We start from the raw sequence: 23,718 nt of genomic DNA, 5'->3' as shown, positions 1-23,718 counted from the left end.
TGAAACACATTTTATTCTCAAAGACAAAAATTCCCTGGGCTTTTTGATTTTTTTTTTCTCCTTCTTTATGCTGTGACTCTTCCAATCTTAAAATGTAAGGTGACTATTGATCCAGAATTCTTTGAATGAGGTTGATCACCATATTTAAGAGTTTGCTCTAGCTACTAAACATCAACTATAATGTGATTCCATATCCATTAGCTTTCCACTGATTACAGATAACACAAAGTGTCAAATATGATATTTAAGAAGAAGTCCAGGCGTTTATAGGGTGATAATATTGAAGCAGTGAGGGAGGAGAGTATTCCAGAGGGGAAGATAAGTTTGGAACTTTGGAAATGAGGTAAGAACTTATGTGGCTTGCTTGTCTTTGTTAGGATGTGGGCTGAGATGGTAAGACCAAAGATTTAAATCATACAGCAGCACACTTAGACATGCCCTAATCCTATTGCAGAATGTCTATATTTTAAGGAGGTGAGGGAAAAAGTGAAGCAAAGTCTACAGGTAACATACACCAAGAACAGGAAAGCTGCAAATGCCATAAGAAGTAGAAATATTGCTGACAGATGTTTCTGGATGATTGGAGCTCCCTCACTCCAGACAGCATCTTTATCATCTCTCTGACACTTCCCCCAAGCATGTGACAGGCACCATAATAGCTTTCACAAGTGGGATAGACAAAGGGATGCTGTGAAATAGCAACATCCCTTTCACCTAGTATCTTCACAGCATTCTTGTTAATAACTTTCCTTAATCTAGCCACCCAGCAGGACAGAGTTCTATTGAAAAAGAAATCTTAGACCATACCAAAGTTTCTCAAAAGAAATACTCTGAAGAAGACTGGGCATTAAACTTTTTAGAGCTGGGTGATAACAGCTTTTAGACATCTCTGTCAATCAGAGAGACAATACATATACTAGATATTTTATGTTCTCTATACTACAATGACTAGTAGACTGATTGACATATATATTTTTGTAGGTAGGTAGGTATATAGATAGATAGATTTCAATTTATGTATCATTGGTTCATTTAAATAATTGAATTTATAAGCTTTGGTAAGAATCACCAATTCCTGAGCCTATGGGGAGTTTGGAAGCTCCAAAGAGATCTTTTCATAGCTCAAAGGGTAAGATTGATGTTACAAAATTTCTGAGGGCTTCCCTGGTGGCGCAGTGGTTGAGAGTCCACCTGCTGATGCAGGGGACATGGGTTCATGCCCTGGTCTGGGAATATCTCACATGCCGTGGAGTGGCTGGGCCCGTGAGCCATGGCTGCTGAGCCTGCACGTCTGGAGCCTGTGCTCCGCAATGTGAGAGACCTGCGTACCGCAAAAAAAAAAAAAAAAAAAATTTTGGAGACAAGCTGAAAGAAAGCAATGAGTAAATCAGACTGAGAAAATGGGAGGATGAGAAGATAAAGCAAAACAAGTCATAAGTTTTAGGGTGTGTTCAACTTAAATCCATATCCTAGGTGAAAAATCCCTACCAAATGGTTATTCAGTCATTTTCCAGTGGATTTCTGCTTTTGACTAAAATGGAATAGCAGACACTGGACTTATCCTTCACCTAATTAACTATTTAAGTAATGGCAAAATATATGAAATGATAGCCTTCAGTCACTGGACATCAGGAAACAAAGGGCAGGGATCCCTAAGAGATGGTAAACAAAAGTCATGAGTCCTGTGATTTTCCCAGCTTACTGGCTAGGCAGAATTCCCAGATTGTGGCCCAAGGAGGTGAAAGTTCAGGCAGAGTCCAGTGGTTATGCTGAGTTGAGGAAATGAAGCTACCTACAAATCCAGGGAGGACAAAGCACCTAGAGTTCACAGGCAGTGTACCAGAGAGGAGAAACCTGTGCCAAGAAAGAGGGTCCTCCTTGAACCTTCAGCTCAGTACTGTTCAGTATAAATGTAACACAAAAATACTTGGGGTGGGGGACTATCTGAATAGATTAGAGGGAACAATCCTGGAGATGACGTGGAGACGAGAACAACTTATGTGTTCTCCAGCCAGAGTAGAAAACCTCATAACCTCTAGGCCATTGGATAGAATACTCAGAATGGCTTTGCCTCAGTAGTGGGGCAAAGTTAGCCCTAGACTAAAAACTTCTCCTTTCCCAGCTAAGGAAGCTTAAAAGCAAGATCCAAAATGTGGAATTGTTTCCAAGTAACTTATCTACATCACTGAACAGTGCTCAAGAATATTTGTAGAAATACAAAAATATGTAGTACTCAGTAAGGCAAAATTCACAAAGATTATATCCAATAAAATATTGTTAGGCATTCTAAGAAGCAGGAAAATATGACCTACAATGAGGAAAAATGTCAATTAATTGAAACTGATCCAGAAGAGGAATAGATAATAGAATTAGTAGATAGAACATTAAAGTAGCTATTTAACTAATTATATATTTTCAAATGTTAGGCAAAAACATGAATGATAAGTAACAAAGACCCAAATCAAACTTTTAGAGATGAAAACTACAGTATCTGAAATGGAAAATACATTGGATGGCATTAACAACAGATTAGACATTGCAGAAGAAAGAATTAGTGAACTTAAAGTTATATCAATATAAAATATCCAAAATGAAACAGAGAAAAAAATATTTTAAAAAAATGAAAATATAATCAGTGAGCAATAGGACAACTTCAAATGGACTAATATATTAGAGACCATGAAGGAGGGGAGGAAGGAAAGGGACAGAAAACCCTATTTAAAGAAATATTCATAAGAGGTCTCATCACAAGGAGATTTTTTTTTCTTTTCTTTTTTCTTTTCTTTTCATTGGCTCTGTATGAGATGATGGATGTTAGCTAAACCTACTGTGGTAACTATTTCACAATATATGTAAAACAAACCATCATGCTGTACACCTTAAACTTATACAGTGATGTATGTCAATTTTTTCTCAATAAAACTGGAGGAAAAAAAAGAAAAAAAAATAATGGCTGAAAACTTTCCAAACTTGATGAAAACATGGATGAAATACCACTTTATAGATGAGGAGACCGAATTAGAAAAGCTAGTTGCCAAATGCCACAGATCCAAGAATTTCAATGAACCCTATGCAAAAGAAACATGGAAAAGAGACACCAAGTGGCATCATAATCAAAATTATCTATATAAGTGATAAGGAGAAAATCTTAAAAGCATCAAGAGCATAAAGACATGTTACGAACAGAGAAACAAAGATAAGAATAACATCAAAAAATGTAAGCAAGGAAAAGGTGGAACATCTTTAAAATAAGAAAAGGAAAAAAATATCTGTAAAACTTGAATTCTGTACCCAGCAAAAAAATTTTAGAAATCAAAGCAAAATAATTATGTTTTCAAACATATAAAAACTGAAAGAATTAATCACCAGCAGATGGGAAGTATAAGAAATGTTAAAGGATGTTCTTTGGGCAGAACAAAAATGATACCAAATGGGACTGTGTATTTACAAAAAGTAATGGAAAACACTGGAAATGGTAATATACTCTTTTTTTTGTTTTAATTTATTTTTATTAAAGTATATTTGATTTACAATATTATATTTATTTCAGGTATACAACATAATGATTCAATATTTTATAGATTATATTCCATTTAAAAGTATATATATATATATATATATATGCTATATTTCCTACTGACAATATACCCTTGTATCTCATTTACTTTGTACATAGGTACATAGTTTGTATCTCTTAATCCCCTACCCTTATATTGCCCTTCCCCCATCCCTTTCCCCACTGGTAAGTATGTGTATTATGAACTCTAAAATAATTACATAAAACAAAAATAAAATGAGTTATGCTACTAAGCCTAAAAGGAAATAAAATGGAATTCATAGAAAATAATTAATACAAAACAGAGCTGAAAAATAAGAAAACATAAAGAGCAAATGAGACAAAAAGAAACTAATTAGCAAGGTGGCAGATTTAAACTCAACTTTAATTATACTAAATGCAAATGATCTAAATATTGTAATTAAATGCCACAGACTGTCAGAGTATATAAAAAAGCAACACATAAAAATACGCTGTCTACAAGAAATCCACTCTAAATATAAAGATATAAATAGGTTAAAAGAAAGGAAAATCAAAAGAATGCTGGAGTGGCTAAATTATTAGCAGGCAAAGTAGATTTCAGAGCAAAGATCTTATGCATAAAAGGATCATTTTCTAATTAATAGGGGATCAATTCATCAAGAGGATATAACAATCATGAATGTTGATGCATACAGCTTCAAGATCCATAAAGAAAAATTTGATAGAAAGCAAAGTTGAAAGAATAAGTAGATAAACCCACAATTACAGCAAGGCATTACATTAGCCCTCGTTTAGTAATTTATGACATAAATAGAAAATCAGTTAAGATATAGTACATTTGAACAACATTATTAACTAAGTTTACCTATTTGACATTCATAAAACCAGGAACAATAGAATAAAAATTATTTTCAAGTACACATGGAACATGTACTCAGACCATGGTTTGTGCAGTAAAGCAAGCCTAAATAAATTAAAAGGATTTAAATCATCCGAAGATTGTTCTCTAACCACAATGGAATTAAATTATAAATCAATAACAGGAAGATATATGGAAAATATCCAAGTATTTGGAAATTACATAACAGACTCAAAATAACCTGTGAGTCAAAGAAATTCTCAAGATGAGAAATAGAAAGCAGTTTGAACTGAATGAAAATGAAAGCATAACATATCAGAATGTGTGGGATGCCAATAAACAATACTCAGAGGGGAATTTATAGCATTTAACATCTTTATTAGAAAAGAAGTGTCTCATATCAATGACCTTGGCTTTCACCTTAAAAATAACCAGAAGGAAGAGAAAATAAACCCAAGGTCAGCAGAAGAAAATAAGTAATAAAGATTAGAGCAGAAATCAATGAAATTCATTTTCCATGTCACAAAAACAAGAGATCAAAATCAACTTACTGCTGTGGGGATTTTTCTTGGAATTGCAACCATGTGTAAAATGATTTTCATCATCATTTTACAGGGAAGATGAAAAAGGAAATATGGCCCACTTGACTAAGGAAGGCAAGGTACAAGGAGCAGAGAAGAGGGAACCAAGTGTACTTGCAGGTAATCAGCCCCAACAGAAACATTGCTTCTATTTTTTGATTGGGGATGGGTGAGGGAAAAGTCCAATTTGGAAAGAGAATGTATTCTCTGGAACCACTATCTGAGTGTCAGAAGCCATGTGGTTCAAAAGCTAAAATTTTTCCTTGTTCTTTTTCTTTCCTTGGCCCCATCACTAATAAAATGACAACCATGGACATGCTGCTTATTTTCAATAACACTTAATGGCTAATTTTAGTTGTCTTTGCTTTTCACCAAAATGTGTTACCCTTTCTTCTCCCCACGTCCTTCCATCTCCAAGATTTAGAACCTCAAAATGAAAAACACATACATACAGATAGCAACCATTCCCAGATTTCTTACTCTTAGGCAGAAATCATGAAAGGAAACTCTTTGCAAGAACATTACCAAACAAAGTTCTGGTAACAGTAATGGAAAACAACTCTGTGTTCTACCTTGGGTCCTGCTCCCATAGTGGTCCTGTTCCTTGCCTACCTACGACCCTGAGAAAACTCCCTCATGTCTGTACACCAAGCTGATGTTGTCTTGGGCAGTGGGGAAGGAGAAGTAGCCTTTACTGGGTGTCTGCTAAATCTTTGTGAAGGAGGCATTACTATTAATCCCGCTTTATATAGATGAGGAGACCGAATTAGAAAAGCAAGTTGCCAAATGTCACCTAAGAGTGAGACTCAAACAGATTCTCTGACTTTGGATCTCATGCTGTTCTGCCATAGCACAAAGGTTCTAAAAGAGCCATACTTTATCCTATAAATCATCTTTTCATTCTTTCTTTCATTTATTCAATCATTTATTCAACAAATGCTTATTGAAAACTACAGTGTGCCAGACACCATGCTAGGTGCTAGGAATAGAGAAGTAACCCACAAACCCTGAGTCAGTTATTCTTCTGGCCCCTTGGGATCCAGGTAATTTTAGCTTGAACCCCCAATTCCATGACTCTCGCTCAGTTTCTGTCATTTTCTTTGGAGGTTATATTCTCAGGTCACCTCTGACTGTTGGTCTCTGATGTGTGATGTTTCCCATGTTTCACAAAAAAAATATCCCATTCACACAAAAACTTAACTGGTGTAAAGTGGTAAGCTTTACTGGTGGCTTTGTGGTGGGGAGACGGGCAAGGGAGAAAGGAAATGTTTACATGTCAAAATCTAAAGCAATTTCAAATTGTACATTACTTACCTTGGTTTCAAAATGTTTTAGTCACCTCCCACAGAACTGTATCCATTGCCTCCCTCCCCACACAGTCCCCTGGCTCACAGGGCCTTTCTGAATTCTCTCTCATCCCTCTTTCTTTCTCTCCCTACTCCTTACAAAAAATTATTCTTCACTTTCCATGCAGATTCAGTTCAGCCATGATCCTCAGAAGACTTGATTCTTTCCCAGAAAGTTTTATTCTTCAACTTCCAGGGGCTCAGAAACTTATCTTTACAGATGAAGACAGTTTCCTTCTTAAAAAGAATTCTGCCAGCTGTTAAGATCATCATCAATTTTCACATGCTTAAAGAAAGACAGTTGGGACAGGGAAGGAATACAGGGAAAGAAACCTTTATTTTGAGAATTGCAGTAGGATAGTAATATTCCAGAGGCCCACAGAGACACTAAGAAGATTATGGGAGAAGTATCCATGCCAGATTTAGAGGGTATTTCAATCATCTACACTGAAAAAGACCCCTTCAAACTTAGTACATGAAAATAACAGCCATTTATTTGCTTATAATTCTGCAGATCAAGAATTTAGACAGAGCAGAGTAAGGAATGGTTCGTTTCTGCTCCACAATGTCTGGACATTTGCTGAATGGCTTGACCAGTGGGGGCAGGCTGGAGCAATGTGATGGGAGTCATTTGAGTAGGGCCTAAGTTATTTATCACCATTGTCTGGGTTCCTTGGTTCTCCTCTGTGTGGTCTCTCCATATGCTAGCTTGGGATGCCTCACAACATGGCAGTCTTGAGGGGGGCTGAACTTATATGTTTGCTGGCTTTTTCAGAGGTAGAATGTGACAACTGCCAGCACTCTTTAGGTTTGGGCCCAGAAGTCTCAGAACATCATTTCTGCCTCATAAAAGTCATACATGGGGAGCAAATAGACTCCACCTCTTGAAGTGTAGGACGGTATATGCTGACAAGCGAGAAGAAATTGATGATGGTCACAGAAGTATAGGAGTGGTCCAAGGGAAGCAGTACCTGGTTGGAGTCTTGAAAAATCACTAGGTGATACCTGAGTGAAGAAAGAAAAGGTGATTCCAGGCAAAACGAGGTAGCACGGGTAATGATTACTATATAATGAAAGCCCACAGGTGAGAGAGAACATAATGTGATTGTGAACTGCAAGAGATTCAGAATGGCTAGCAGGTATGATGCTAATCCTGAGCGAAATACTAACTCGGGCTGTAGAGTTAGTCGGGTGACAAACCACAAAGAATTGTGTCTGCTCTGCTGAGCTCCCTGAGGAGCTTACTGAGGAATCTGGGGAAGAGGAGTGAGCAGACATGTGCTATGGGCAAGATTGTTGCTGAAATCCACAAGACAGATGATGATGATCTGGATGAAGGAAGGAGCGGCAGTGAAGGTATAAAGAAATGGCAGATTAAAGAAATAGAGAGAAGATAGAATCAACAGGACCACCCATTGGAAAGGGGAACATGTACAAGAAGCAGCTATTTTAAGGATGAAAATTCATTAAGTTTCAAAAAAGTTAACTTTGTGAAACCTTTGGATGTCCAGGATAAATATTATACACAAGTCTCAGCCTGAGAGACAGAAAGAGAATTCTGGGGTATTAACATCAAACTTGGGGCTCATCCACAAGCAGAAGTTGAAGATATGAAAACACATGAGGCCACCCAAGGAAAGTCAGAAGAGGAAGGAGGGTAAAGGTCTGAGCATAGAACATTGAGGAGCAGCAACGTTTAAGATTTTAATTGGTAAGGTTAGGTTTTTTTAGAATACCTTAGAGAAAATGGACTCTTCAGTGCCCCAAAAGTATCTTGTGCCTGGTAAATGTACCTATAGTGAATTCCCATCCAATGCATGAATGATCATAAGAAAAGAATTAGAACTTTTGCTTTCAAAGGAACGATGTCAAAAATTGATCTATGTGTACTCAATACATCTGCAAGAAAATAGAAGTGAAAGACTCTAAGTTGGGGACTTTCTGCCTAAAAGGGAAGTAACCTGGAAAAGGGCCTTGGTTTGAACACCTTTAATTACCAAGGAGGAATGCCCTAGAATGGGAGTCAGGGAGGAGCTTTCTTTCCAAGTTACATCCAAACTTAAGTTTTCTTAAATGTTTCACTCTTTAGTGGTCATAAATCACATTTACTCTCCATTTCTGAGCCCTGGACCACTGGTAAATACACTCTTCTTAAAAGCATTATAGTGTTTGTTCTTATTCACCCCAGGGTAGCGTCATCTCTGGTGCTGGAAACATCAGATATTCAAGAACAGTGAGTGGAATTTTTCTCTGTTTCAGCCATTCTTTTTTTTTTTTTGCGGTACGCGGGCCTCTCACTGTTGTGGCCTCTCCCGTTGCGGAGCACAGGCTCCGGACGCGCAGGCTCAGTGGCCATGGCTCACGCTCCGCGGCATGTGGGATCTTCCTGGACCGGGGCACGAACCCGTGTCCCCTGCATCGGCAGGTGGACCCCCAACCACTGTGCCAGCAGGGAAGCCCTCAGCCATTCTTCCATGGAAAAGCTTTCCTCAAGATTACAGACAGAACCAAGCATTCCACAGTGGAAAACTTACACTAGAAGTCCCCACTGTTCTCTTTAAATGTCCAAATCGTCTCTACAGGGCTGTGACAGCTGCCAGCCAGGATGGGAGACAGGAGCTCATGAGGTGGGGATGTTTCCCCCTGCTACATTGTGCTTTATTGGACATAACAAAGGATCTAACCAGCTGGTGATGCCCAGAAAGCCCTCTCTCTTAGTCTATTATGTGCTTCTGAGAAAGGAAACTCAGGCAAGATCAATACATCCTCTGTGTAGACGTCAAATGGCTAGTGACGTCGGTTCTTCAGGGCTGTTTTTAGTGAGGATATTCCAATCTTATGAATTTGACATGAATTTGGCCTGATGCCCCGACAGAATGCAATGTAGGCATAATTTGATCTTCCTGTAATTGTCTATTTAACTTGGCAATCCAGACTAATTTTTTCCTGTGGAGTGAGACCAGAACGTCACCAGGACAGTGGTTAGGTTAATTAATGAGGCATAATAATGCACATAATAAAAGCTTATGATCTGAATTTTCTCCCTACTCTTATCCTCTCTCCTTCTCATAGAGAACTGCTGGCCTCACTGGAATCTGGGAGTCATGTTTCATTAAACGAGCCTCTTATTCTTGTAAACAACATCAAGGGGGAAATAATAACTTGAGAACCATCTGTTTGATTGAGTCCTTGACTTTTTTTTCATTTCCCCCCATTGCATGTTAAAGGAAGTAAATAGGAAAAAAAAATTCTAATTATATTGCTGTTTACTGATTACAGGATAACTTTTATTTTATTTATTTTAAATACCACTTGATCCACACCCAAAGCTTTTGTCATCATTCTGCTCCTTCCCAGCTCCCTCTTCTTTTTCTCTTTAGCATGTAGCTAATTAGATTTAAGCCTATTCTGAAGACTGTTCAAATCATTGCAGTCTAGGGGCACCAGGAATAGTTTGCTTGCTGTGGTGTAAACAGTCAATTGGGGAAAATGAAATGCTTTCACATGTGCCAATGACAAGAGCTTTAGACATTGTGTGTAAGATATGGCTTTAAGTCCTATGAATTTTATCTGGTGTGGTTGAGTTTGGGAAAATCATTAAACACTCTTTACAATTATGAAAAGTGTGGATTCAAAAACTTAGATTCTATAAGTAGCTATTAAGTGCTAACTATGTATGGGAGAAAATCATTAAACACTCTTTACTATTATGAAAAATGTGGGTTCAACAACTTCAATCCTGTAAGTAGCTCTTAAGTGCTAACTATGTATGTGGTAGGCACTGAGAGAGACCTGTATGTAGCAATAAGAATATCAGCCTTGCCCATCACAAGGAGTCACTACTATGATCAAGTGAGGTAAAATACATGAAAGTTCTCTGTAGATTATAAGAGATTTATTGAGATTATTATCACAGTAAGGCATCTGATAGTTGCATTGGCCCCTTCATGACCCCAAGGCCAATTGGTTATCTTATTGTTCAGGGTTGGGCAAGGAAATAACAGTGCACTAGGCAAAGCTTGGCTTTAGCATTTCTATGCCTAATCGTGCCTCAGAGAGAAGAAACATTGCCTCCATATTAGGAGTACCAATTGATGCTATTTTGCTGCTATCATTTAGCACATGATTTATTTCGGTTGAAAATTCCTTGATTTCACAACTCCACATTTTTTCTAAGACTTAGTGCTGTTCTTGAACAAAGTCAAAATTTGTCTAAAGCAACTTTTGTTAAAAAGAGAGCATAAATACTGTGATGCCTGGCACAGTATGTTACATGCCTGTGTTTGGTTCTCATCACTGCCAAGAGTTTGGAAGTTGAAATCTTACTGGAACACAAGGTTTGGACAGAAAGGGTGCATTCCTCGTGAGTCACAGATGATGCATTCATAATCCAACCTCTAGTCTGATCAACTTCTTGAAAATGGGGCGTATCAGAAAACAACAGTCTTCATCAAAGGGAATATTTAGCCTGTCTTACTCCTAAACCTCCTCAATTAAGTCACTCTTACATATGTGGATACTAACACTATTAGGTCTGTTATCCTTTCATTAATCCATTTTCCATCACTGGGGAACTGGGACAAATGTTTGTATTTTTCCCAACAACCCCTTAAGAAGTACTTTCTGGCACGTTGTGTTTTTAGATTAAAGTTAATTGAAAATCATTTTAAGAATTTGATCATTAAGATATAGTTACCAGAGAAGAAAAAGTGGATATCACTAAAAATACCTCCAGGATATTGCAAAATTAGGGCTTGGTATGCCTGTTCAACTCAAAGGACAGAGGTACAAATGAGACACAGTGTCCATCTCCTAACAGCTTACAATTTTAGATAACAGCAATTCACATAAATATATGGAAAAACCCAAGATTAAAATAACAAACATGGCTTAAAATTCAGGACAAAAATGGTAATGGTGTGTGACAGAGGAAAAAGAAAGAGAAAGTTGGAATTGAGAACTGTTCAGGGAAATTACAGTTTGGGACTGAGATTGAGTTAGGAATAGATCAACTTACAACTGTTAAAAAACATTTTGAAAATGGCGTTTGAAACATGATATAACAAGTCTATCTTTTCTTTCATGCTACTGGTCTCACCAAATTAGGAAAAATCATCCCTGGTGGAGAAAAGTTCAGTTTACAGTCTAGTAATCCAGGTAAGTACTGAACACAATTTATTCAAAACACAAGCCAGTGAAAGCTAAATGCCATATAAGTAGCTAGCTGGAATGATTTGGGGAAGTTTAACGGTAGTAGTATTTGATATGGGCCTGGGAGTTATTTGGGGGCAGCTATTTTATTTTTCTACTCTTTCAAATTTTTTTACTCCTTAACGAATTTCTATAATGAAAGTCCAAGCTAGGCTTCCAGGCAAGAATTTCATGCTTGCAATAGAGCTGGCCTGTCTGCTTGTGCCCTTGCTGGGAGTTCTACCAAAGCCTGCCTCTCATGCAGCCAGCATGCTCCCACAACTTGCCCAGACCCCATCCTTACCTTCTGCATTAGAGCCACATTCCCTGCTTTGGTCTCCTTGGCCCTTGGATGCCCTAGCTTCTCCAACATCAGATTTTGCTCCAAACCCCCTACTTTGTGACCTTCACCCTCCTCCCATCTATCCTCACCAGGCTCTCACCATTGCACTCCCTTGTTTTATGGATCCCCTCTGCTAAGTGATCCTCCTGCCACTAGAGTATTCCCAATGGATCCCTTTCAAATGGGCTAGCCTCAGCCATGCCCATATAGCCAGGGAAGAAGATTGATCCTTATCAGATGCACACATGATCATTCTGCCATCAAATAATTAGTTCTCGAGCACCCACAATTTATCAGGCTTTGTTTCAACAAGTTATTAACAAAACAGATAAGGGTCCTGCCTTCATGGAAATCATATTGAGTGAAGGAAACATGTAATAAGCAAGTAACCTAATAATAAATTAAATAAACTTATATAACTAATATAAAAACTGCTATGAATAACTGGCAATAATAAAAGCCTACATTCATTGAGTGTTTTCTATGTGTGCCAACCTCAACAGTTTATGTGGATTTAATCTTTAGGAAAACCCTATGAAATAAGGACGATTATTATCTTTATAGGTAGGAAACTGAAATTTAGTAATGTTAAGAGACTTCCCCCAAAGTCTCATAGGTGTTAAGGGTTGAGCCCAGGACTTGAAAACAGGCAGTCTGACTCTAGAGCCTGTACTCTGAAGGTGAAAAAGGACTGGTTTGGAGGGAGTATATGTGAACCAAGACTTCAATGAGATACTGAAGACAGTAAAAGTGCTTTTGGCTTTTCCATTGTCTTTTTTGGCAACTGCACACCCAAGGGAACCCCCCCAAATTATATACCCTGAGGCCCCTTCTCTCCTGCAAGTTTACTCAAGGCCCTTATCCAGGTGGACTTAATTCTAAACTTGGTAAGTCTCAGGGTCTCAGTAGGTCTCCTTCCATCAGAGTACAGAAGCCCTGTAAGTACAGGCTGAGGGTGTGGACTTAGACACCCAAAGAGCCGCATTAAGAAAGATAACTTCCTCCATCCATACCCTTCCTAGGAGGGATCATGGGCAGCTACCATGTGGCTTTTCTTCCTGTTCTTTCTCTAAGCTGAAGCGGTGAAAACCCAATGTCCCTCTGAATTTATTTTTCTTATTTACAAAATTATATATGCTTGTAACATCAACTTTGGAAAATTGATGAATAGCACAAAGCCAAAAAAAAATATTTATTCAATTTCATCACCCAGAAAGTCGTATTTCCCCTGTTGTGTATTTTCTTCCTTTATTTTTTTCTATACAAATTATAGAAAAATTATGTGTTGAGCTCATACTTCACATTAGACTTAACATAATATCATGTAACCTTATGATACACATTTCCCCATGTTAAAGCACATTTAAAGTCTGCATAATATTCCATCATGTGGTTATATCACAACTTACAGATAATTCCCTCAGTGTTGGACATTTAGACTGCCATTAATTGTATACTAACATAAACAATGAAGAAGTTGACATCTTTTTGTACAAAACTTCTGCTGTATTTCAGATTATTTCCTTAGGATAAATTCCCAAAGTTAAAATTATTGAGCCAAAATATATGAACGCAATAAGCCTATTGATGCATATTGAGTTTTTTTTAATTTTATTTATTTTATTTATTTATTTTTGGCTGTTTTGGGTCTTTGTTGCTGCACACAGGCTTTCTCTAGCTGTGGTGAGCAGGGGCTACTCTTCGTTGCAGTGTGCAGGCTTCTCATTGTGGTGGCTTCTCTTGTTGCAGAACACGGGCTCTAGGCACACAGGCTTCAGTAGTTGTGGCACATGGGCTCAGTAGTTGTGGCTCATGGGCTCTAAAGCTCAGGCTCAGTAGTTGTGGCACATGGGCTTAGTTGCTCCACAGCATGTGGGTTCTTCTTGGACCAGGGATTGAACCCGGGTCCCCTGCATTGGCAGGAGGATTCTTAACCATTTTGACACAAGGGAAGTCCCAATACACATTGTTGAAACACTCTCCAAGAATATTATATACGTATCTACACTCCTACCAGACTGTAGGACATTGCCAGCAAGACTGTGTTATTACTAGCTTTGGAGATTTAGAAAGGGAACTGGAAAGCTCTAAAGAAAGTTTCCCCTAGTTTGTAATTTTCTCTAGGCCCAGTCTTGTACCGCCTACCATAAAGGTTTCATTCAGAGATTTTGGAGCTAAGCAAGAGAAGGGAGTTGGCTAAACAGCAGTAGGGAGATTTGGAGAGTAGGCAGGGTTAGTCTGCACATATAGAAGGTCTGCACAAGAAGAAGAACACGGACCTCTGGAATCTGGAGGAATATGCATACCATAAAAAAAAATCAAGCAGGGCTTCCCTGGTGGCGCAGTGGTTGAGAGTCCGCCTGCCGATGCAGGGGACAGGGGTTCGTGCCCCGGTCCGGGAAGATGCCACATGCCGCGGAGCAGCTGGGCCCGTGAGCCATGGCCGCTGAGCTTGCGCGTCCGGAGCCTGTGCTCCGCAACGGGAGAGGCCACAACAGTGAGAGGCCTGCGTACCGCAAAAAAAAAAAAAAAAAAAAAAATCAAGCAAAGCAAAAATATGCAACCGATAGCCAATACAACCAAAAATAAATAAATAAGTCCTTGGATTATAGCATTTCCCAAAAAATAATGTTTTTTGTTTGTTTGTTTTTACTTTGGGATGGTTTGGCTCATTCCATCAAGTTGTCTTCAGTAGTTTTCCATCTATAAATTCTTTCCTAAATGTGCTTCTCCTCTGAGCCCTGGCTCCAAGGAGCAATGATTAAGCAGTAGGGTGAGGATGATTTGGGGGCTGGAGATCTTTAGTCGCTGCTAAAGATTTTCTTTAATGTGCTAATGTCCTACAGATCCAGGTAAGATTTAGAAAAGACTAGAAATATAGAGTTATCTTCATTGGAAGAAACATATTTATTCAGTTTGCCTTTGGCAGCAAAACAAGTTTAATAACTATGTTATATATCATCAACTTTGAGATTAAGGATACCTGTAAACATCTCTTTGCCTGTTCTTGGAATTAGCCAAGGGAAAATCAGGAATTTTGCCAAACAAGGCAATAGGAAAAAAAAAAAATTCTAACGGGGAAAAAATAATGATGTGGATCAGTCAAATTAAAACCATTCCATTGCCCTCGGAAACGATTTTGAAAATGAAATAGAAATAGTTACTGCTGCTCTGAGCCATGACAAGATCTCAAAATTCAGAAGGCAAAATGCCAGAACGTTGATCAGTCATTAGGGGAAGCAGAGAGTGCTGGAGAAAAAGCAAGAGATACCCTGAAGAAAAGCAGAGAATCACTCACAGAAAAATGAAGGAAGTATGGGAGATTCCCTGACCAACCCGCTTGCCTCCAGAAAGAGCCAGATTCTCGAAACAAATGGGTTTCCCAACTAATACTGGCTGGAGCATGATTACCCTGGCAAAGGTCCACCATGGGAGGAAAGCTTTTTCCCAAGATCAGGGCCAGTGAGGGGGACTTATTTGATTGGAAACTGCAGGCCATCTGTCACCAGGGTGGCTCCATGCCTTCAGCTGCATGGGACTGACATTTTAACTTTTGGTCTAGTGAAATTATGAAAATAGGTCATATAAATATTATTTTAATATAATTTTTAAATGTCCCCATTTCATGGCTATGCTTTATGAGTTTAGATCTCAATATTTCTAAAACTTTGATGATCGAAGGTAAAAACAAAAGGACTATTCAAACATTGCCAGGAAAAAAAATCCCCCCTTTGGCTGTGAAGGTACAGGAATTCTAGGTCGGGCAGCCTCATTAGTTGCTTTAGTGAACCCTCTTAGTCAATTAAGTTTTCATTATCCTTGGTATTACTACTGGGCTTCCATAAACTAATCCAGATGCAAGCTTTTCCTCCCATGATGTTGTGTTTTGTTTAACAATGTGCCGTGGAGGGTGGGCTATTATAGAAAACTCGCCCCACAGTGCTAGCTGGGGGTCTGCTATTTCAGTGGAGTACATCTGGGAGCCCTGGTCCCCAAAATGGTATTAAGCAGATCTGAGGAGGAGGAGCTGAACTCAAAGTCAGTATTGATAGAGAGGTGGACAGATGAGAGAGGTCTGAACAAGCCCAGAGGGCCAGCTGGGACAAGGATCAAACCGAAGAAGTAAAAGAAACTAGAAGCAATCTCTGACAGCCTGGGCTATTTGACATCGTGGTTTTTCTGGACTTCAGGTTTTTTTTTTAATTGTATTAGATTTTCATCTGAGGCAATTTGGGGGAAAATGGTACTATCTCCCCAGGTCAGATGCCACTGGCTCAATGAATGATAATTGAGGGCCAGTGTAATATTCGAAGACAGCATTTGGGAAATCCTTAAGATCTTCTTTGTGCTTAATTGTAATGCCATCTAAAGGCAACAGCTGTCTTAAAATGTGTTGCATTCCATAAGCTTTCATAGGTTTTGTGCAACATAATTTATTGTGAATAGTAATGATGTTGTTTTCTTGTTTTACTAAACAGCATCCATATTAGTATCTATTTATAACTCATCTAATGGCTATTAACCTAGAATAGTGTCCAATTTATTTCAAAACCTGGTATAATACACTTTCCACTAAATTATACCATTCCTTCCTCAATTGTCACCCTGACGTCCCATGGCAACTAGAGCTGCAATTTTAGGACACTCTGAATATTCTCCTAAGATCATAGATTGTTTCTGTTTTTAATTGTATACTTCATGCAAACTACTAATATTGTCTGATAAGATTTGGACCTAATTATTGACTTTACTCCAAATAATTTTTTTTCCAAGTTCTCTCAGACACTTCTGAAAAGTCCTAATTAACCATAATCTCTTTTACGGCAATGTGCATACAGGGCTGAGTGGAAAATAGTGGCAGATTTAGAATCTGACAGACCTGGGTTTCAATCTCTGCCCTACCATTTATAAGGTAGGGACCTTAGGTCTCCTCAAACATCTCTGTGCCTCAGTTTCCATGTCTGAAAGATGGAGACAGTACCTACCTGGTAGGGATATAAGAATAGAGGAGAAAAGCCAATGTAACTTACATAGCCAATGCCTGGCATGGTCAATCTTCCCAAGAAGTTTGCTGTTATTTTCTCATTTTTGCATCTTCCATCAGGGCATCCTTCTGGTCACTACTTTAAATTCAGTGTTTCCTCCACAAGGTACCCGCTCTGTTCCCCTCAGCTTCTGGTCTCTTAAGGATGTAGTCATAGATCTTTTGGACATTATTGGTGGGTCTTGCTTTCCTATGGTTTGGCCTCCTGGATAGTTATTGCATGACTTCTGGTTCCACACAGAATTCTATGTGGGATTTGGCCAGGGCAGCATGATAGGAGAACTGTCTCATGGTACAGAAGAAGCAGCTGTGGTTTAATGGAAATCAGAAGCTGGATAAGTGATGCCTCTGCCACCCATTAGCTGTTTGAGCTTCAGTTCTTCCACTGAAACACAGAAATAACAGTATATACATCTAAGGGTTATTAATGAGAACATTCACGTACAAAATGCTGTAGAGATGGAAGTGTTTATTATTACCTACATGTCCTACCCTTATTTATGAACCATAACAGCATTTTGTCAGTTCTGTTGTATAATAATAATGTAATTATGTAATAACATGTTCCATATTTAGCTGATTATATGTCAGACTCAGAAATCTGTTTGTCACATGTGCCCACAGTTGATTTCTCCTCTGTGCCAATCAGTCCCCTTGATTCTGTTCCCACTCACCACATGTGAACAAATTGCTCTCAGTATTGTGGTGCACCATTATCTCTCCCCAAACTCCTACCGCAATGCACAATGTGGTATGTGAGACTGCACGGCTTCCTGCTTTAATTTATTTGTTCTTTCCCTGGACCACATCTTCTATTTCCTGATTATCATTTCCACTGACTAACACAGTAATGTTCCAAGTACTCTCTTCAGTTTCTTAAAGTCATTTGTTAATTCTGTGTTAAGAGAAGCCTTATTCCTGGCTTCTCATGGTTGAGGTTGTCACTCAAACAAGGAACCCTACTTATCCTCTGATTCAGCTCACCCCCAGTGCAATTAGTTGTGCTACATTTGCACTTGTCTGTATTCATTAATTTGCATACTTGAATGTATTCTCCCAGGGTCATGGCTGATGTTCCTCATCGATTATACATGGATCACCAAAACGGAGAAGAAGCCGTCTCCAAACATAACTGAACCATGGAACTGTTCTCTTATCAGCGATGACAGTAAGACTTGGTCCGGAAAAAAATTGTTAAAGGCTTTTAAGTGGACCAAAAAAGATTACTGAGTATATTTTCAAAAGAAAACTAGGCTTTGTCTGGTATACCCTTCCAGGTTATATGATTCTATGAGGACTGCACTTTTCATTGACTTGGAGCTTTTTTTTTTTTTTTTTTTTGCGGTATGCGGGCCTCTCACCATTGTGGTCTCTCCCGTTGCAGAGCACAGGCTCCAGATACGCAGGCTCAGCGGCCATGGCTCACGGGCCCAGCCACTCCATGGCATGTGGGATCTTCCTGGACTGGGGCACGAACCCGTGTCCCCTGCATCGGCAGGCGGACTCTCAACCACTGCGCCACCAGGGAAGCCCGGGTTGTTTGCTTTTTTGATGTTGAGTTGTATGGATTCTTTGTATATTCTGGATATTAACCCCTTATCATATATATTGTTTGCAAATATCTTCTCCCATTCAGTAGGCAACCTTTTCATTTTGTTAATAGTTTCCTTCACTATAAAAGAGCTTTTTAGTTTGATGTAGTTTGATTTGTTTATTTTTGTTTTTGTTTTCCTTGCCTGGAGAGACATATCTAAAATATTTGCTAAGACTCATGTCAAAGAGTGTTCTGCCTCTGTTTTCTTCTAGACGTATTGTGGTTTCAGGTCTTACATATAAGTCTTTAATCCATTTTGAGGGTTTTTTGTATATTATGTGAGAAGGTAGCCCAATTTCATTCTCTTGCATGTAGCTGTCCAGTTATCCCAACACCATTTATTAAAGAAGCTGTTTTTTCCCTGTTGTATATTCTTGCCTCCTTTCTTGTAGATTAATTGCCCATGTAAGTGTGAGTTCATTTCTGGGGTTTCTATCCTTTCCCATTCATCTATGTGTCTGTATTTGTGTCAGTACCATACTGTTTTGATTACTGACGTTTTGTAGTATAGTTTGAAATCAGGGAGCATGATACCTCCTGTTATGTTCTTCTTTCTCAAGATTGTTTTGGCTATTCAGGGTCTTCTGTGTTTCTATACAAATTTTAGAATTATTTGTTCTAGTTCTGTGAAAAAATCCTTTGGTATTGATAGGGATTGCATTGAATCTGTAGACTGCCTCAGGTAATATGCTCATTTTAACAATATTAATTCTTCCAGTCAATGAGCTTTCCATCAATGTTTGTGTCGTCTTCATTTTCTTTCATCAGTGTCTTATATGCCATCATATTAAACATCTCTGAATCTGATACAGCTTATGATGTTTATCTCAGTGTACCACATATTACCATTATGTACTTATGAATCCAAAGTTCAGAGTAAGGTCTTTGAGGGCAAGGATGATCTTACCTCTCTACTCCTTTAAATGCTGAGACCATTTTCTTATACATAGGAGCTTTCAATAAAACTGTCTTAAATTAATGAATGAATACATGAACGAATGGACATGTCTATACCAGTTGTTGTTGCAATTATCTCCACCAGATGTTGAGGAGCAAATTTAGACCGTTACTAGAATTTCACAGATTGAAACGAACTTCAAAGTCCTTCTCTGAGGAAATATATGCCCAAGATCCAGACTTGCTTGTTCTTGGGAGTTTAGCCATCTAGAGTTTCTTTAATATTTCCATTTTTCTCTGTTTTACTGCTACTAGTAAGCATGCAAATCTTCACAGACTTTGTATAGGGTCTTCAAGAGATGTGCTGTTGAAAGGAGCATGCTCCCCTTATTGACATTTACCAGAAAAGCTGTTGTACAAAGAATGTTCCAAATAACACTGCATGCTCTGGTAACACCAGCTGCACATGTTCTGCACACTGATGGATGGTGGTTTATAAAGTACTGTAAATAATTTTGGTAAGATAATATTAAAACATTAAGGATGGGCTTGTTTTTTAAGCCACATGATAAATTAATCATTTTATTTCTCAGTAACATTATTTATTTTCAATAAGATTATTTAAAAGATTAAAATATTTGAAATAAAGGACATAAGCTCTTTGCTTTCCCTTTTCAGAACAAAATGCTTTAAGTTTGCTTGTCATATCCCTTTTAGCTATAGTTGTGAGTAGATCATGAGGAAACAGTGTATGTACAACCCAGAGGTCCTGTAACTGTGTAACAGCATGAGAACTCCAGGCTGGTAAGGTGGGGAAGCACTCTTATAATTGCTACAAATCAGGGAACCTGATTTGCAAAGGGACCACACCTTCAGTTTTGTTAGAGGATCTTTCCTAATTGACTTATAGTCTAAATTGTCTACACTACAAGGGAATTGTTTGCTGGTATGTTTGCCAGTATTTTGTCTACTTTGAACGATAGCAAGACCCACATTATCTCATTAGCTTTTACATTTGTCAGAGCTGACACCTTAGGAGAATACAAATCACAAGGAAGTTTGGAAATGCAGGTGACACAGATGGCTGCTAAAACCCACTTGGAAAAGCCATCTACCCTCATTTGCAGGAGTCTGACCTCCACAGCAGCCCTCTTAGCAACCCTGTCCCAGTTGTTCCAAACCCAACTGGGCACATGTCTTGGCCCTCTGGTTTATTAGGGAGCCCGTCCATGCAAGAAACATCTAGTGCATGGGCTGCTGCAAGCTGTCTTCCTGATTTAGAAGACTCAGAGGGGAAAAAGAGCCATCTATAAAGTTCTTTTAATTTTTAACATAAGCTTCAGCTTGAGTTGTAAAGTATATCTCACTGGTCATCTTGGTCTGAAGTGCATTCCATTCCCTAAATTCATCAGTGTGTAACTGCCACAGCTGCTGAGGCTTTGGCACCTGCAAGGTACCCCTGAGAGGAGCTCTCCAAACAGATGATTTTATAGGCAGTGAGCCCAATGGCAAAAATTTCAAGATTTGTTTTTCAAATAAGTGCATGTTAAGTGAAACAAACAAACAAAAACTTACAATGTCAATGAACCAGAGAAAGTTTCTTTGGTTAGAAAGAGCCTTATGAAAAATCTATCATGCAGCCTCTGATTTAGAAATGTAAAGAGAAACAGATTGACTTAGAAAACTAAGGGGTTGAAAGATTACAATCTTTAATGAGCCTCATACCTGTGTTCAGATCAAGGACTCCTTCCACCTGTAATGTTTGTTTCTAATGAAGAAGTATTTCTTAATTTAGAGGCTAATCCTCAGAAACCAATGTGGAGGGCAGAACATGTCTTGGGTTTAGGGAGTGTGTCTGCTCACTTTGCTTTAAATCTCAGAGGGCCATAAAATCAAGTGAAGTCAGGACTGGATTAGAAATCAGCAGCTTTGAGCTCTGAACCACATTCTCATGATATATTGCTTTGAGGTCCTCGATTTTTATTGTTTATGCTTCAGTTGTCACATGGGTTTGTAGTAGGACCAGAAGTTGGTGGAACAATGAGCAGGTGCCAAGATCTGTGCTCTGTAGAGATAGGCTTCCCAACCATGGCTGTCAGCACAAAAGAGGATGCAAGAAAAAATATACTACGCCTAGACAGTGTCAGCATGTAAGACACACTCTTGTCCCAACACAGCCAATCTGGCAATACACACCATTCCCAAAAGTAGTTTCCAATTGTTTCCGAGAGTAAGTGGTCACTATGCTTTTCTCCTTCTCTTCTGCCCAAATGTAAATTGCTGCTTATCTCACATACAAATGCCCCCAATAAGAGATTTTGCTGAAAAAAAAAATCAATACTCTTCAAAGATTTTTTTTCATTTTGAAAATTTTATATAAAAAAACAGGATATATTATGGAGTCAAATGGAAAACTTCGAACTTTGGTGACAAAACAGGATACTTCGGAAACTTTAAAATTTTTCATAGACCTTAGAACTAGATGCAAATCTAGGTTTCAAAGCTGGCTAAATTCCAGGTTTATAACGCAAGATGCTAAGTAAGCAGATATCAGCATTTCTCAACTCTTCACTGCATTCTTAGAACCAATCTATATTTACATCTTTAATAGTGAAAGAAGTACGAAGCCACATGGCTTGGAAATACATTGCTGTACACTTTTTAGTTGGAGACCATGAAGTGTAGTGGAGAAAGGCACAAGGATACTGGGATGATGGTCTCTGCTGTGCTCTACCCACCAGGTCTCCTTAGGCTAGTTTCCTCATTCCTTTAACCTCAGTTTTCTCATTTCTAAAAATAGCTTTACTGCCCTGCTTACCTCTGAAGTTAAAGAAGATAACACAAGTTATGGTTAAAAATACATTTTACATTCTCTACGAAATTCTACAATAATGGATATGCATCCTTCATACCCCAAATCCTTCTAAAAACACAGGTTTGTTGGAAGATTGGTTTGAGGATTGAGTCTTTATCATTTTTATAGCAGAAGAAGAGACACAGAACCATTCATGGGTGAGCCCCCCAGCCAGATTGATAGACACTCAATCTTAAGGCAACAAGCTTTTAGTAAGCCTATCCTCATGATTTGCCTAATGCTTTACTAAGGCAAGATTCCCATCTCCTGTGAGGTCCCCTTTCCTCCCTTCAGCTCCCAACAGCCCCACAGAGGACCCCATCTCTGAACTGATCATCCCTCAAGAGGCACAGATAAGATGCTTCCTTGATGTCCCCCTTATGGGTCCTGTGACAGGGCATAGTGACTTGCAATCAGGTGGACATAGCTCAGTGCAGCCTAAAGTAAAGTCTAAAAGTCTTTGAAGTATCTTATTTTGTCACTGAAATGCAAACAAGTTTTTCATTTGACTCCATATTATTATAAATTTTTAAACAAAAATTTCAAAGTAGAAAAAAAGTTGAGTAATATTTATTTTTTCAGCAAAATGAACCGTATTTATGCTGTAGCTACCTTCTCCTTCTCCCTCTCCCCACAATCCCTCCTAACCCAAGAGTATCTTTCTTATGGAGAACAGTATGGAGGTTCTGTAAAAAACTAAAAATAGAACTACCATACGACCCAGCAATCCCACCCCTGGGCATATACCCTGAGAAAACCATAATTCAAAAAGAGTTGTGTACCACAATGTTCATTGCAGCTCTGTTTACAATGCCCAAGACATGGAAGCAACCTAAATGTCCATTGACAGATGAATAGATAAAGATGTAGCACATATATACAATAGAATATTACTCAGCCATAAAAGAAATGAAATTGACTTATATGTAGTGAGGTGGATTGACCTAGAGACTGTCACACAGAGTGAAGTAAGTCAGAAAGAGAAAAACAAATAGCGTATGCTAACACATAAATATAGAATCTATAAAAAAAAGGTTCTGAAGAACCTAGGGGCAGAACAGGAATAAAGATGAAGAGGTAGAGAATGGACTTGAGGCCATGGGGAGGGGGAAGGGTAAGCTGGGACGAAGTGAGAGAGTGACATGGACATATATACACTACCAAATGTAAAATAGATAACTAGTGAGAAGCAGCCACATAGCACAGGGAGATCAGCTTGGTGCTTTGTGTCTACCTAGAGGGGTGGGATAGGGAGGATGGGAGGGAGACACAAGAGGGAGGAGATATGGGGATATATGTATATGTATAGCTGATTTACTTTGTTATACAGCAGAAACTAACACACTATTGTAAAGCAATTATACTCCAATAATAAGGATCAGAAAAGAAATGTAAAAAAAAGAAAAAGAAAGAAGGAAAGAAAGAAAAGAAAGAAAGAAAGAAAGAAAGAAAGAAAGAAAGAAAGAAAGAAA

Source organism: Aethalodelphis obliquidens, unplaced genomic scaffold, assembly GCF_003676395.1.
Source record: "Aethalodelphis obliquidens isolate GAN/ISIS:26980383/991018 unplaced genomic scaffold, ASM367639v1 scaffold24, whole genome shotgun sequence".
Classification (NCBI taxonomy): Eukaryota; Metazoa; Chordata; class Mammalia; order Artiodactyla; family Delphinidae; genus Aethalodelphis; species Aethalodelphis obliquidens.
The sequence above is the reverse complement of the archived record's forward strand: the minus strand, read 5'-3'. Positions refer to the sequence as shown.